The sequence below is a fragment of the Carex rostrata genome, chromosome 10 (genome assembly GCF_964058835.1).
Source record: "Carex rostrata chromosome 10, lpCarRost1.2, whole genome shotgun sequence".
Taxonomy (NCBI): Eukaryota; Viridiplantae; Streptophyta; class Magnoliopsida; order Poales; family Cyperaceae; genus Carex; species Carex rostrata.
In genome coordinates, this window is record NC_135927.1 from 9199222 (window position 1) to 9217228 (window position 18007).

Below are 18007 nucleotides of genomic sequence, written 5' to 3' on the forward strand. Positions count from 1 at the left end.
TAGTCAATTGCTTCACACGTTGAATTTATCAAAGATCTGTCCAGTTCGTTGGATTAGTCTGATTTCGGATATGTTGGGTCTTAGGTCAGCTCTAGGACCGCTCAATTCACTTAAAGATTCGTGCGATTCGCTTTAATATTTGTGCACACTCGTGTCAATTTTTGTGTGCACGTATTTTAAAGTGATCGGACCTTCGTGAAGCTCATTCGACCTACTCTGTTCTCCATTAAAAGTCGGTTCGAGTTTCAGGTTGTCCTGTTTTGGATTATTTTTTAGTGTCAGGTCTGGTTAAATCAAATTAATAGTTGTTTGGCTTTAGATCGTTTTTTTTTTCATCATTTCGGATTGTGTTTCAAGTTTTTTTTTTTTACTTTAATTAAGAGTTTTAGGTCGGTCGAGTTTAGATTGGGTGGTACTGTATCGAGCGGATTAAGTTTGAATTTAAAGATTACTTTCTAAATTTAAAATGATTTTTAATAAAAGAATAATAATTAAGTAAATTTGTGATTTTTTAAAATTTAGAAAGATAATGTGATATAAGGGAGGCTACGGTACTATGCACATTTGTCTGGGCTAAACATATTCATATTTCTATTTTTAAGATCTACACTACTGTCGATTCAAATCGCATAACATAATTTCCGTATAAAAATGTACTTGTAGGGCATTTTTTATTTTTTTTCTATCCTTTTTACTATTTTTTTAGATGAGTAGAAAATCACTTAATCTAAACATTCTAAACCATTTAAAAATAGAATAAAGATTTTTATCCCCCATTTCTCATCTCCCATTTACCCCCCAACGGCTTAATTACTCAAAAATGAAACTTGATTTATCTCATATTTTTCTAATTTAGACTGGGTGCATCAAAACCCCATACAAGTTTCTTCATGGTTCATGTGAGATTATTCTAAACCAATCAAACTATCAAAGGAGTCTCATTTTTCCCTTAACAGACAAAGAAATTAAAGAGAAAAATTCACAGAAAGAAATTTGAGAAGGCCAAAGAATCATTCTAATTCTCTTAAGCTTATTCCTTCAAGTCAGAAGAAAAGGGAAGCACATGGTAATTGGTACTATACCTAGAGGTTCAATTAAATGCCGAACTACAAACAATACAAATTAAAACCTGAATAGCGAAAGTAATTATCTTTTCCAGTTGGGCCTTATGATACAATAGATGGGGCTGGACCTGTATTAGATAAATATATACACACCTAGCAAGGGAAGTTAACGCGAAGAGAATTGTGTGATGAGTGAAAGAGAGAGGTGAGGTGACAGCCGAATTGCAATAACCCTAATTTTTTATAACTCAAAACACGTAAATTAATAACTCAAATTGCACTGTGGGCTTGCCAATATCATCGCGGGTCTCGTCGTAACAGGAGGTAAAGATTAATTGAGCCATTGAGGCGAATTTTGATATTTGAGTTAACGATACGAATTTAGTACGGATAGTTCACTACTCATAATACTTGCATGACGAGGTGTGAATACTTGATTGACGAGGTATGAATACTTGTATCATGAGATAGGAATACTTGCACAATAAATAGCCCGAAAGTATGTAATCATAAATCTCATTTAAAAGAAAAAAATGCGTAGAAAACGTTCATGATTTTAGATTAGCAAAATTTCTCACAGATTGTTAGAAATACTGGCAAAATTGAATGAAGAAAAAGAACGCACCTCTAAAAATGTGTAAAAGGTGAGTGTATGATGAGAGAGAAAAGAAAGCTGATATGTCTATTTTTTTTCAAAATACTTGATATCTTAGGTATAAATACTTGATATATTATATCTTAATACTTGCGCGCATATGTATTCATATTTGCACGAGTCAATTTTATAATCTTAATATTTTCAAACGTCATCCAGTGACATATGAAAAAAAAAATTGATAATATATTTTAGGTACAAATACTTCATATATGAATTATTTATATTTGCATTATGAGATATGAATACTTGCACGTTGAGATATGAATACTTGCTCGGCGAGGTATGAATACTTGTATGACGAGTTATTAATACTTGCACGACGATGTATGAATACTTGCACGACGGACAACCCAAAAGTACGTCATCATGGATCTCATTTGAAAGAGAAAATTACGTAGAAGACGTCTATGGTTTTAGATTTGCAAATTTTCTCATAAATTGTCAGAAATATTGACGAGATTGAACGGAGAAAAAAAACCCAACTCTAAAAACGTGTAGAAGATATGTGTATGATGTGTCCAGTGTTTTTTTTTCTAAATACTTAGAATCTTAGATATGAATACTTGATATATTATATATTAATACTTGTGTGTATAGGTATCCATATTTGCACGCGTCAGTTACAAAATCTATTAAATATTAGGTGGTTCCCCAAGTAATTAATAAAGTACAGTTAGTTGATGATCCCCACAAGTAGTTATTGACTGGGGGATGAATGGGGAAAATTGACTGGGGATAGTTAGTTGATCCCTTAAAAATAATAATTTTCTACATATCTCAAAAATAATAATAAAAATATAAAAAAAAATGTAAGATTTGACCTCCAGGGACAATTTTATAGAATTCATGTTGAACGGTTCGATTCAATAATTTGAACTTCAAAAATAAAAATATTGATTCATAGTATGGTCTGATGTGCGCTATGCATATAGTATTGTAGCCTCACTCATATGATATTATGAATTTAAGAGCGGAAAATACATAATTTTGATATTTATGAGGGGTATACATGAAATTGCCCCTTAAAAAAATAATCGAATAACCATTAGATTTAGAATTGGATCGAATCGGATGGATTCTTTATATTCGGTCCGATTTGCAACCTCCAAATTCAAGAAGTGTATTCAAGTTCAAGTAAATTAAAGAAAAGCAAAAACATGTTTTATATTTATTTATTTATTTTTCTTTGTACAAGGTTGTAGGAACATGGAATCCAGTGACTTAATTTTTTTTTTTAAGTTCTAATTTAGTACATGATAAAATTTGATTTCAAATCTCTAATGTGAAATAATCAGCTTTTGAGCAAATGACAAAGATAACGCTATTCTTATAGAAGTTGTGAGTTGAAAATCTGAATAGAAATTCTCTATAAATGTTAAAAAAAAATTCAAATGACAGACCTTTATATTTCTATCTTAAAAAAAAAACTCTAATATGAGATATTATATTATATCACAATCATTAGTTGCAATTTTGAAAATCTGTTTCGTATTCAAATAGCTCCAGATTCATTATTTAAAAAAAAAATAGTGAATGTACACCTGAGAAAAAATGGAAAAAAAAATTAAATTTAATAAGAGTTCTAGTAGCTAAATTCTTAAATATATATAAAAAAAAAACATTCTGTCTTAATTTCATCATTTTCAAATTGTTCTGCACTATAAAAATCACCAAGTCGCAATATACAGTAATGATGAGATAATAAAATATAACAACTGATAATGAAAGGAAAATAAAAATAAAAAATAATTTGGGCAAGCTTCTTTATTTATAGAAATTGATGTGCAAAGCAATATGACAAGGAATAATTTCAATTAGTGCATGTCTAGTATGTTTTTTTTTTTTTATGAAATGTACATCTTATGTCATATCTATTGGTCATAATTTCCACTTCATAAATTTAATATATTTTTATAGTAATAAATTTTCTCATTGCAGATATACAATGTATATATATACCATCTCTGAGATTTTAGAAGGAACTTAATGGTAACGATATATTGTCTTACGAGATGTCTAGTGTTGACTTGTTAGACGACGTGTTTCATTTTATTTTTACACTTTATTCTAAAACTAAATCATTAAAATTTGAAAATATGAACTAGAAAATAGAGAAAGAATAATATACTTAATGCTTTATTTTATTTAAATTTTGAACTATTTTCATTATTTAAAAATATTTAATAATACTAAAATGTTAAAACAAATAGTAAAAAAGTTTGACAAGTAATAATTAATATTTTAAGCTATATTCATTTCTATTAGTAGATCAAAAAATAAAAGAAAAAAATCTCTTTGATATCTCAAATAGCTCGTAAGGAAATATTTTGACATTACATAATTTGTATTTAATTTGTGAACTCATTTTCAGCAATTTATTGAAAAAGGTACCTTGATAAATTCACTATCCTTTTCTAAAAGGGAGGATTTCATGTATACCTCTCAAAAATTTGAAAATTATATATTTCCTCTCTAAAATATATAATATTATATTTATCATTTGAAATTTCAAAAACTCACAAATTTACTCATTTTATTATATTTTCTACAAAACACAACTTAAGTTTATAAATTACTTATTTTATCTTTTATTAAAAAATAAAAATATATAGTATGTTTGAGAAAAATGTTATCTTTTCATTGGTCGATTTTTAAGAATAAATGAGTAAGTGTAGAACTAACAACAACCAATTATTGAAAAGAAATATCAAATATCTAATACAACAAATCAGCAACTAAGAAATAAGAAAAAAAAATCCACACTCATAATAATTGACGAATCTAAACTGTGGAAACTGATATTTTTTTATCACATATGCTTGTAGATAAAACTTTGATATTTTTAAATACATTTAGTAAAAAAAATAAAGTTTTATAAGTTATTTTAATGTATTCATTTTCATTATTTTTTTTACCGCTTGACTTTGTACTAAATTAATTTTAAAATTTAAAATTTTGCATGTACAAGGATATTACTCGTGAAATAATATATCAATTTGAACGGTTTGAATTCGTCGTTTAAAGCTGCAATTCAATAGATTTTTGGAGTTGTGCTTACCAAACCTTCTTGGTGAGCTCATCACATGCTAGCTTTTCTCTTAAACTTATATGAATATAAAATAATAGTGGAAACAATGGAATGCTAGTAAATACTTGCATCTTTTATATATATACAAGACGTTTCAAATTATTTGAAAATTCTAGAATTTTTTCCTGACACGTTCTAATTTATTTCCTTGTTATATATAGTAATTAAATAATTATTAAAATTAAAAATTAAAGATAACTGATACATTATTTATTGAAAAGATTTAAATATTTATTGATTCAATTTTATATATAATTTGTTGGTGATTAAATAATATTTAACTTGCATCTATATATACAACCTATGTGTATATTATACAATACCTTAATTATATATGATTTTACTTTGTTGTTGTAACATTTATTTAATTTATTGGTTGTCACAATTCTCATATAATTAGTTCTCAGCATATATTCTGATTAAATATCTGCCAAAATTGCAGCTCTCAAATTAGATTATATACACATGAATATATACTGATTTACATGACCATTGTAAACTTTTTGTTGGTATTTATGTGTCATGGGAGAGAATGAACATATATCTACATTCATTGAACATAATAAATTTGTGAGTAACTTGCATTTATTTTGTTCATAGAATTGATATTATACAAATACCATCATGACCATCAGCTGGAAAATATATTAAAGTAAATATTAGAAAAATATAATGGAAGAATATCATACAATGTACTTAGAGATATATATATATCTAATATTGGCATGACATTCGGAAATTAGCAACAAAAATCATGTTACTGAAAGTTGATTCCAATTATGATTTTAAATTTCAAATTTTAAATTGCTTTTGTCCCCTCATTTTCACAAATTGCATTTGTCATCTTTGAAGGTCAGATTGATTTCCTGCGGCACATTGTAAAATTAATACATTCTATCAAACAGATTCCCGTGATAAACAGATCAGTTTAAATACTTTCTTTCTGAAATTTTGAAGGGTACGTAGATTATATTTTTTCTGGGTTTTCCAAAATAAAATCCAAAACTAAATAAATAAAAGAAAATGATAAAATTAACAAGTTAGAGAATAAAGTTGACTCGTAGATTAATTGATCGTTTATATTGTTCTATAATGCAATGGGCTATATATATATATATATATATATATAGGCTGTGGCTAATTTGCTGCCGGCAGCATTTCTGTCGGCGGTGCTGCCAGCCTTTTTTTTATTTTTTGATGTCCAAACAACAAATCCAAACTATTAGATGTTAAATCTATACTATAATCTACTTGGAGACCAAATTTTATATTTTTTGGAATTTTTTTACTATTTATTAAGCTGGTTTGAAAACCGCTGATTTTAATGCTGCAGAAATTTACTGAAATCAGCGGTTTTCAAACCAGCTTAATAAATAGTAAAAAAATTCTAAAAAATATAAAATTTGGTCTCCAAGTAGATTATAGTATAGATTTAACATCTAATGATTTAGATTTTTCATTTGAACATCAAAAAATAGAAAAAACAGTGGCAGTACCTCGGGCTAAAATGCTACCGGCAGTAAATTAGCCGGACCCTATATATATATATATATTAGGGTTGTACAAATAAATAATATCTAATCTGTCTAAACCTAATTGACCCATCCAATCTAATTTGTTTTTTTTTAACTTCAATTTAATTAGACGTTTAATCGGTTAGATTTTAAATTTGTCTTTAAGACAATTCACATAAGATCAATCGGCTCATATCTAACACTAAATCATGTAATTCTTAAATATTTATATATCCAATTAATTAGTCAGTAATATATAAATATTTACTCCAATAATATAGGATAAATCAATAATAAAATATGAGTGAGGCTATGGTAATATGTATATTACACAATGTGCCCCGCTATGGATTCATATATATATCTTCAAATTCATATCTTCGTTTTCTAATTAAAGTCTAACAGTTGATAGAACCATTCAACATTCTCTTCATATTAAAATGTATTTTAGAACCAAATTTTATATATTTTTTTTAATATTTTGTTTACTTTTTTTTTTAGCTAGGTAGAAAATCACTTGATTTGAAAATTCTGCATCATTCAAAATCGTAGATTTTTTACCTATCTAATAAAATAGCAACAAATTATAATTAAAATATGTAAAATTAGATCTACAAGTATATTTTCACATGTTATGTTTAATGGTTCGGATTGTGAATTTAAACTTTGAAAATATAGATAGATATAGATGCATATTATGAGTCGATCCGTAATATGCATATTACCAAAGCCTCACTCTTTAATATGTTCATTGACATCATATCTTTTAAAAATAAATTATTTTTACTGATCAAGTTGAACGTTAATTCGTTAATATACATTGATACATCTATTTTGTCTTTTATAATTATTTAATATTTAATCATCTTTATAATATTTTATTACCATTTATCTATTTGTCAGTTATAATATTGTTGATACGATTAAATATTAAACTAGAACAACGAAGATCGTATTTATAGAGTTCAATAAAATATTAAAATTGTAAACTAATTATGTGTAAATTAATTAAACAAATTGTTGGATAGATTTACAGATAGGTCGATTTGTAGAAATTTTGAACTCAATATAATCAAATTTATTGTGCACAATTGATGTGTGGTTCTGATCCGAACCATATTGGACTCAACTTAAATTCTTGTTTGTTTATATATAGTGTGTCATAATTTAATTATCTTAATAGAAAGATAAATTAGAAAAATATTTATAATAAATCATTTCATTGAATAGAAGGGAAATCCATTTTATTTGTCTTATCTATCTGCAGAAGAAATTGGAAGAAATTACAACAATTAATTACTGAAAAAAAAACATCTCCATATTAATTCAAAACTTGATTGTGCCATCAACCCCTGGGGAGGAAACCTCATAGTATTTTCTGTATTCTTTACCAGTACAGTCGTTTTCCGGTTTGCAATGGATCATTAATTCAATGCACAATTTTATACATTGTCAAATTCGTTTATGATGAGAGAAAAATAGATCAATACATTTCTCTAATGTCTGAACTCCAGTCCATATGCTTGTGAACTGTGACCAAACTATTAATGCAATAAACCAAAAATTAATTATATATACACACAAAAACTTGTTATGACAATCAAAACTTCTACATGAAATTAAACACATAATTCAAGCCAAAAAGCAGGGTAACAAGAATTTTTGCTGACATTAGTTACGATATGGTACTTCAACTGAGAAAGAAGAAAAGAACAAGTATTGTCAGATGTTTTAATTTGCTGATCAGATTAATTTAAGCCGAGGTAACTATTTTTTTCTCAAAAAGTTATTGAAGCGATTTTGTGTATTAAATATATGTGCATCTCTTAATATATAAAGCATATTTTCTGACATTATAAAAAAGAATACAGGTTTATTATAAGATGTTAAAGTATGATACTCTTATGCATAGTTTCAATCAAGTATGATACGCTTATACATGATAAGGTTATTTCTTTTTATCCGAAAAAAATCTATTATTCAGATCCTTATGTGTGATATATACTATATATATCAAATTTTAGCAGTAAATTTTGCAGTTAGTGTTTGAGTCAGTGATTGTCAGGGAAGATCGCCAACAAGTAAAACAGATATATAAATTTAAAATTTGCCTCTCTAAACTTTTTAAATTACCTTGACATGAAACAAAAATAGTAAAATTGGATTTCTTGAGTAGTGAATATTTCCTTAAATATAAACTTGAAAATAAAAATGCTTGTTGGTTCTCACTTCGATCTCACTGTTTTACACTACAAAGAGCTTATTTGACCTGGCATGGTCATTTTGGAATTTCGATGGTAATTACTAATACATTTTTTTAATATTTTGTTTATAGTGAAAATTATGACTTAAAAATTAAAATTCATATATTTCATTTGCATTTTTATTTATTATGTTCTTCAGGACCAACTATTCACTGTATCGTCGCAAATCGAGAAGGAGCTGCAGTTGAAAATTAATTCCCCGGCGCCACGCTGAAAATTTCTTGGAATGAATTAATTAGAAACCATATCTTATATCATTTGTATTGATTAGTATGTCAAAATTCAAATCCTTAATTATTACTTGCATAAGTTTGATGCCTCCGAACCGGTCTATAAAGAGAGAAGCTCATCCATAGGCTTCGTACCAAATAACTCATATTTTTTTCTAAGAAACAAAAAAGAGAACATAACAAAGAAATATGCCACATCATTGCTGCTCATTTTGTCCCCGGTCCTTCAAAACCCGTCAACAATTGGGCGGGCACCAGACAAGCCATCGTGGCGAAATTGACATGCTCCGTAAGGAGCATGGCAGGTTTATGATGATGAACAGGTGTCATTGTCGGAAGAAGATGATCCGTGAATTCAAAATGGTGTCACTTTATCCCAATCCAGGATTTTGGTGGGCGTACCGCACGTACGGGAGAAAGCCAAAGGTGATTGATTTCTTCCAGGGGGCTTACAAGGTTGGTGACTTAGTAGGGCAAAAGGCAAAGGTATACTGTAAGGTTACCTCCCAGGAGGTAGACCTTACATTAAAGCTTTAGATGTAATAAGGATGTTATACTGTACTTGTTGCTTTCAAAAGTTTCAGAAATATTATTATTGGCTTTGAAATTCTTTTACAAAATTACTGTGTTTGCAATAATGACCTATGTAGTATGTACATTCACAAATAAGTTTGCAAACTAGAAATTTTGAGGAATTCTGGTGAAGTTATGATACTTCTGGAGTTTCTTTGAAAGCAGTACCAGCTAGGGTAGAGTTTAAATTTTTTTAATTAGGTTGTCATGTTGTTTTTTAGCAGTTTTGATTATTATGAGAGTCAGTTTTTATTTTGTCTATTTATTGATGTTGCAGTTGTTGTGTTAGAGATTTTCATTTATTATTTTTTTGAGAAAAAGATGAGATTGAATATTAGAATGTTTGTTAACTAATGTTAAGTATGTGTGATTGTTATGTTAAGTTGTTCTTTCATTATATAGTCTGCTGTTTATAATTTTTTAATTATGTTTCTTAAAACTTTGATCGGAATACCATTGCAAACCACATAAAGTGAAATGGAAAAGAAAACTCCTGTCTGACGACTGACCAGAAGCCGAGAACGAGACGGAGATGACTTAAAAATCAATGTGTCATGAACAGAAAAAAGTTGCACCACCAGTACAACGCATATACCAGACAAAAAATACCTTGATAATTCATGAGCTATGCAATAGGTCCTCCAATTTTTTTATCATCCTTCGTGCTGTACATTTTTCTCACTCGTACTCTCTCTCTCTTTCCTTTTCTACATTGAAACCCTAGTATATTTGGTTGCGGCGGCAATTTTATACAAATTTAGGTTAACATAGTAGATTAAATCTTTCCAATTTCAGATTCAGATAATTTTTATTCAATTCTTAATTATTGAAAATTATGCAAGTAATTATTTGAAAATAGGCTCCGATCAAAGTGTTAAATTTTATTGTTTAACTGAAAAAAGGGAAGGATGAAGGTCTTGATCCTAGGAATGTTATTGAAGAAAGAAAAATAGATGCTTAGAAAAATCACAAATATTATGCCAGTTGGTCAAGAGAGACGTCTAGTACGAACTACGAAAAAGTAAAATACACACCTACGAATCATATTACAAGCATTAGTTTCATATCATAGAATAAAATGATGAAGCACCACTAGAAAGAGAAACCGGTAGCAGGAATCAGAAGGTGTGTTTATCTATGGCAATTTGTACTATGCCAATCGAACAGTTTAATATGATGAACTTTTTTCAGTCTAACCATGATCATATGATTTCATACAAAACGAAATCCCTTTTATTAAACAATAGCAAAACTATGTCTGGAATCTTTCAGCATTCAAAAGTCCTATATATATCTGATTACATGCATTCAAATTGGCGATCTCAAATAAACACTAAGACATGAATGTGTGTGTCAAAAGCTAGGGATCATATAATCAGATTTTAGGCATAGTTTTGTTATTCAATTAATTAAAATTTTCTAAAGCAGGAGAAATAGAGAATAAGTTTCAAACGTCTCTACGAGAATGTATGAGTAGAACTGCAATAAATTGAAACTGGAATTGCTATTCGCCACACCTGGACAAGTTAAATAGAATACAGTGAACAGTGCTTCACTGGTAAAGATCGGTACACCCCCGATTATCATAAATTACTCTACTTCTAGCTCTGTAGATATCTGAAGTAGACACAGTGATTATCACACTTCTGTATCTTTCTTGGAGAAACTACGAGGTGCATTAGTAGAATCAATTTACTGAATCAATCTACTGAATGCTTCATTCATTCTAGTAGAAAAACAGTATGCTTCATTCATTCTTCTACTGACGAATCAATTTTCCGAATGTGCGCACCACACCAGGGGGACACTCAGGTAATAACTACGCATCCTTTTTTGGTGTGCATCATAATAAATGTGCAGCACTCCAGATTGATGTGCAGATATTACATTTGCAACCATTTTATTACAACAAATTTGCAAATATTTTCTTGTATACAGTTATAAAATTGTTTCAGAGGCATCTGGGTAACTATTCAGGGTAAAGATTTTGACAGAGCTAATTTGACTTCATGCAGCGCACAATCAATAGAGACAAAATGAAAAAAAAAAATATATAATTGGTGTGGTGTATGAAGACAAAATGACTTCATATTTTTTGGGTAATATTTTATACAATTCTATTACTTTATCCAACCATTGGATGGGCATTAATGACGAAAAAGGTTAGCAGATAGCATCGTAATATAAGTCTCAGAAATTAGTCAATTAAATTTGAAAATAACCAAAGCAGCACAATGCGTATGAACTATTTGGTAACCTTTAGATACCCAGCAGTTGCATTACAGGCCTGCATGGCCCATGACATTTATATCATAAAGGAGAAATGAAATTGGGTTACCAGTGCTTGATGTTAGCAAACTTCTTGTTAGAGTAGAGATGCAAAATTTATTTTGTAGCTTGTTATTTATTTGTAAGGTTTAAATAGCTTAAAATTTGATTTATTTTCAATTAAATTTTTTACTAGTTTGTCTTCAAGTTCAAAATCGAAATGCATTTTTTTTTCTCTTTGAGATAGAAAATAGAGGTCAGCCTACTGACTTTCATTTAATTTTTTATAAAGGACACTCATCTCATCCAGATTTCGAATCCACAACCTCCCATACAGAGAGCGTTATATTTTGCCACTAGATCAAAGACTAATTCTTACAGTTATTTAATTTAATTGTAGCATCTAGCTATTGATACGACTAAAACATTCATTATTTTTAATATTGGTATTTCATCTAAGCCTATTACTAATGTTAGGCCGGATAGTACATTCAGCCCATTATAGTCATTGGACGGTCTGCAACAAATGCAAGGTTTTTAAAAAAGGGAAAGAACAGAGAGGGTAATTTTCGTATGCTATGATGCAGGCCATCAGATTTTAGGATCATCCGATTCAATGGTCCAGAAACCTTTTACTGTTTATTAAAATTAGTTATTTTCGAGTAGAACTAGGGTGATCTTAAGCTCACCAAAGTGTTTGGTGAGCTTGACTCTAAAATCCATCAAATCAATTTCAAATGACGAATCCAAACCATTGAAACCCGCCTACCTTACGTGTGATGCGTCTACATGTGAAATTTTTAAACATTCGAATTAATTTAGTATAAAGTCAAGCGGTCAAAAAACGTTCAAAAAATGAATGCACTAAAATTAATTTATTAACCTTCTAATTTTGACCGATTGACTTTATACTAAACTAATTTGAATGTTTAAAAATTTCACATGTAGACGCATCACACGTAAGGTAGGCGGGTTTCAACGGTTCGGATTCGTTATTTGAAATCGATTTGATGGATTTTAGAGTCAAGCTCACCAAACACTTTGGTGAGCTTAAGAGCACCCTAGTTCTACTCGTTATTTTCAACCAATATACAGTAAAAAAAATTAAAAAAAAATGTAAAATTTAGTCTCCGAGCACATTTTAATATAGATACCACATGCATCTAATAGTTTGAACTTTGAAAATCGTAAAATCAATTGGTAGTACCAAGACTCAAGAACTACCATTTTGATTTTAATCAATATCTATCTCTCTCTCTACACACACACACACACACACACATATATATAGAGAGAGAGAGTAGGGTTAAAATGCACCGTTGGTTTTGTACTCCAATCAGGCTCCATAGTACATACTTATTTTTGTTTTCAAAGTCCGAATAGTTGATCCAAATCACTCAAGATTTTTATATGAAAATGTGCTTGGAGATCAAATTTTATATTTTTTTTTACTTTCTTTTAGATAGATACAAAATCACTGTTTTTAGAAAATTATGTACAGTCCAAAACATATTAGTCAACTGCTATATAGGTCGCCATTCCGAATATAAAATTTTTAAATTTGACCTATGACATTTTGGTCCAAGTACTATTGAAAACATATTAGTCAACTGCTATATTGGAGTTGACGTACTAATATGTTTTTGGTAGCACTTTGATCTTTATTTATGCCTCATCATACCTCACATTTTATATTTTTATTTTCAAAGTCCAAACTATATATCAGAACCACTCAATGTGACCTCCATATTAAAATGGGGCAATTTCATGTATATCCCTCAAAAGTTTCAATATAATTAAATAATAATTTTTTTAACTTAAAAAATTATTTTACAATATTAATTAATAATATGTTGACAATTATGCCCTTCGGTCTCTTTAGTATGCCTGAGTTTTCCTCTGTAAGGCGCCAAACCTCCCCCCGCCTCTCTCTCCAAACAAGCCAAATCACAGATTTCTGCCCGCCTTCTCTAGTCGCCTCCCCTCTCACATATTTTTACCGCCCCTCGTTGCTTTAATTTTCCATTTTCGTTTTGAAAGAGAGACAAGAGGTTTAGCACCTTAGAGGGAAAGAACTTAGACGGACTAAAGAGACAAAAACGAAGAGCATAATAGTTAACATATTTTTTAATTAATACTATTATTTTTTTTTAAATTTAAAAAATATTAATTATTTTTGAAGATATTTGATATGTTATAGAGTTAGATTGGGCAAATATGTGAGTTTATACAATTTTCAAGGATAAATATGTAATTACTGATTTTGGAGGGATAAATACGTAATATTGATACTTTTGAGGGATATATATATATATATGAAATTTTTCCTATTAAAATATGCTTGAAGACCAAAAATTATACTTTTTATAAACTATTTACTATTGATTTATATAGATAAAACATCACTATTTTTTCCATTAAAAAATTAATGATTTTGCACCTATCTAAAAAAATTACTAAAAAAATTTAATTATGACTGCATGCATAAGAACATGCACCAAATATTCACTATTTATATCGCATAACCGTCATGTAAACTCAATAATTTGCTTTCTATTGCCAAAACAACTTAATTTGTTTCACTCGGAAAGACAAAATCAATTTATAAATATGGGATTTGCTTTATGAGACCCATAAATATTTTTTTTTGTCATTAGTTGATGTACTTCATAATAACATAAATTATACTTTCAACTTCAATTTCCCATGAAGCAAAAGCATGCATGAATCTAGTATATAATATACCAAAAAAAAAAAAGGGGAAAGAGAAATGATACTTATATTACGCTGCTCATGCCTAAAAAAATAAAAGTTCAGTTTTCTAGTCTAATTTCCATGAACAAGCAATACTTGCCATGACTAAACCATATTTGTCATGACACCTATTTGCCATAGTTCTATTCTACTTTTGTAGTTCATTCTGATCTTGGAATAAAATCTGATCATGACAAACTGTAGTTGAAACATTTAATTTATAAGATAAACTAAGCGCTTTATTTTACTGACATGATCGTCATTGATCTAATTGAGGTCAACTATATTTGTATGGTTCTACAATCACAAATTTCTTAATAATCTAAAACATATTATAAGAGCAACAGAGAATGGACCTATCAAGGTCTGTAGGACTAAGAATTTGAGTTTACTTTTTCCAATGAGAGAGAGTGAGAAGAGAGAGAGAGAGAGCGAGCAAATTGATTTCTAAGAGAACGAGAGAGGATTTTTTTTTTTAAATGGAATTCCTTTTAAACTTTTCAACATAACAAGCATAGTGTTTTGGTTTTTTTTCAAAAATAATCTAGGATAGGTGGAGCAATTACCTAAGCCTCAAAAAATGTCTCCACCGGTCCTGTAGATTAGTGTAGGTTTCACCACATCAACAAATCTGTCGGCCAATTTTTGTAAATTAAGCCTCCACCGATTCCTAGAATCGGTGCAGGTAAATATGAGATCTTCTGTGGCACTGCTCTAGCGGGGTGCAAAAATGGGTAAATCAAGCCTCCATCGATCCCTAGCTAGGATATGCTTTTCTTGCTCCACCTAAGATCGGTAGAGACTATTTTTCTAAATTTCACGCAAAACGTGCTTGTTCCGTTGAAAGAATTAAAAATGATTTCTATTTAAAAAAAAAATCACGAGAGAGCGTCAGAGAAATAATGTAATAGGAATTTTTAGTTTCAAGTTTCAATGATTTAATAGGATTTTTGGGCGACCCACCAGTTCAATTTCTGCACAGGACTTGGTGTTAATTTAAATATTTAAGAGAACCTTTACATGAAAGTAAGGGCAATTAGTGATACCTAATGGATAATGCGTTTGACATCTAATCAGGTTATCGTGGGTTCGAGTCCCAGCAGGCGCATTACTCCTTGTGTTTTATCAAAATCAAATTGTTTTTTCAAACCTGTACAATTCATGGTCAGAGTAAATGTGGAGCCGCCTGATCAAATCAAAGGGAGAGATGTGCTTCCGACGCCTATCGGCCTAAATTCGAAATCCGAATGCACATGGGCCGCTTTTTAATTGGGCTGATCCTTCGAAATAAAGCAATAGCAACTACTACTACAGTACTACCAAAAAAAAAAAAAGGGGGTAGAAAAACTTGTCCAGTAAATAATTAGTCAATAGTCACCTCTCCACGGCTCCTCTTCGATGGTGGTATTGAATCCCAAGTAATTTGGAGCTGGGGTTACCACTTGAGAATTCATGAAAGCTCTGTTAACCAGAACTTGTGGTAACAATCTGGAGAGATCGGTGATAGAGAGATGCCGATCTGGTAGCCTACAAGCTGGAGAGATCGCTGCCCCTCTGTGATCGCCTCTTCTCGTCTGAGAATCACCAGCCGTCCATCAAACCCATCAACAGTCTTCTCACAGGTATTACTAAAACCAAGTATCCCCACCGCTATTCCACTGTTATCTCTCTCTTTGATCGCCTCCGCCAACTTCAGGAGCAAGGTGTCTGTCCCGACATCCTGACATTTGGGGGTGGTCCTCAATTGCTTCTGCTGCATGGGTCGGGTAGATCTCGGATCTGTATGGTTGGCCAGTCATTGAAATAAGGATGCGATGCTAGCACTCACATCTTTGGCTCCATTATCATGCGGTCTTGTGCAGGGCAGCAGATTCAGGATGCAGCTAAGGTGTTTGCCAAAATGCCTCTAATGGGATGTGCTCCTGATTTGATCTTCTACAACACACTTATAGATGGTCTTTGCAGAACTGGTTATGCAAGATACGGGCATGAGTTTTGCTGTCAGATGGTAAGAGAAGAGGATAGGCCTAAGCCCGATGTTATTACATACAACATTATATTATCCATGGATTTTGCCCAGAAGGTGAGATTAGGATAGCCGTAAAGATGATTGAAGAAATAGTTGCTGAAGAAGTGAGGCCTAATGTCGTCATTTGTACCATTCTAATTGATATCCTTTGCAAAGTTGGGGATTTTATTTCAGCACGGAAGGTGTTTAGACAAATGCCTCCTCGTGGATTTGTTCCCAATTTGCACACGTAGAACATTCTTATTCATGGTCACTACAGCCAGGGTGACACAGATAGTGCTTTGAGGATATTTGGTGAAATGGTGATAAAAGGTGTTGCTTCGGATTTTGTGGGCTTGGTGATATTCACAGTGGCAGAATCAATGAAAGCTGTCAATTTGGTGCAGAAGATGATGGAACAAGGTCTTAAGCTGGATGAAGTCACCTTTGCCATACTTCTAAATTGCATTTAGCAAGTGCTAGAATGTGGATGAAATGAAGCAGATTATCTGATGAAACTAATGGAATTAAAAATAATGATGAGTACATGACATCACTTGGTTAGGATTGACTTGGCATGGGCATATCCTTTCTCAATTCGGTATTGTTCTCCCTTGCCCAAGTAAGCCATTAGGAACCAAATGACAGTGAGAAGCTCTCCTCCCTTAATTGCTTTGCATGGAACTAATCAATGTATTTGCTGACAATGTAGCATAACATCTCAGCCCACACAACGTTGATTAACCTCCACATTTGCTTCTAATCTTGTTCACGAATCTCTATAGTGAATTGTTTCTAAATATCAGGAAAGTCACCTTGGCCTCAAAGAGCCGTGAACAAAATTGGAAGCAAATGTGGAGTTTAATGAGCGTTGTGTGGGTCGAGATGTTGTGCTACATCGCCAGCAAATGCAACAATCAGTTCCATGCAAAGCAATTAAGGGAGGAGAGCTTCTCACCGTCATTTGGTTCCTAATGGCTTACTTAGGCAAGGGAGAACATACCGAATTGAGGAAGGTCTTGCCCGTGCCAAATTAATCGTAACCAAGTGATGTTGTGTACTCATCAGTCTTTTAAATTCCATTAGTTTCAGGAATCTTTATATTTGCATTTTTTTTTTTCTTCTAGAAAGTGCAATGATGGAGATGGAAGAAACATGTATATTGAACAATTATGGTTTAGTTTAATGCTTTAATTCTCTAATGTATGATTCGACTTCATATGACGTACAGTTCATGAACTTTTAGCTATCTAATGTATAGCATTAATAATTCATTCATGAAGCTCAAATTTACATTTAATTATATTGTGGATAAATTTTGTAAATTTTGGTGCCATAGGGATAATATTGTTGTTGGGATGTCTTTGAATCAAGAAAGTAGCGATAATTGTATTTTGATATAATTTTTTGTTAGACGAGCTGGGTGCCTGCCAATGTCCACACCCAATCAGTCCTCAATCAGAAGGAAATAAATCTGCTGTTATTCTTTTGGAATAACAGGTTCCTGTTATTCCTTAGATTTATTTCCCAAATTTACATCTAAATATATAAGAAAAATCATGATGTGATTAGGGATAATCTTCTTG

The 18007-nt window shown here is 30.7% G+C and overlaps 1 protein-coding gene across 1 annotated transcript in view; it reads right to left on the reverse strand.

Annotated features, from left to right (window-relative positions):
- LOC144560390 (inorganic phosphate transporter 1-2-like) overlaps positions 1 to 18007 on the reverse strand; it is a 45631-nt gene that overhangs the window by 23901 nt on the left and 3723 nt on the right. The gene's annotated exons all lie outside the window — the stretch shown is intronic.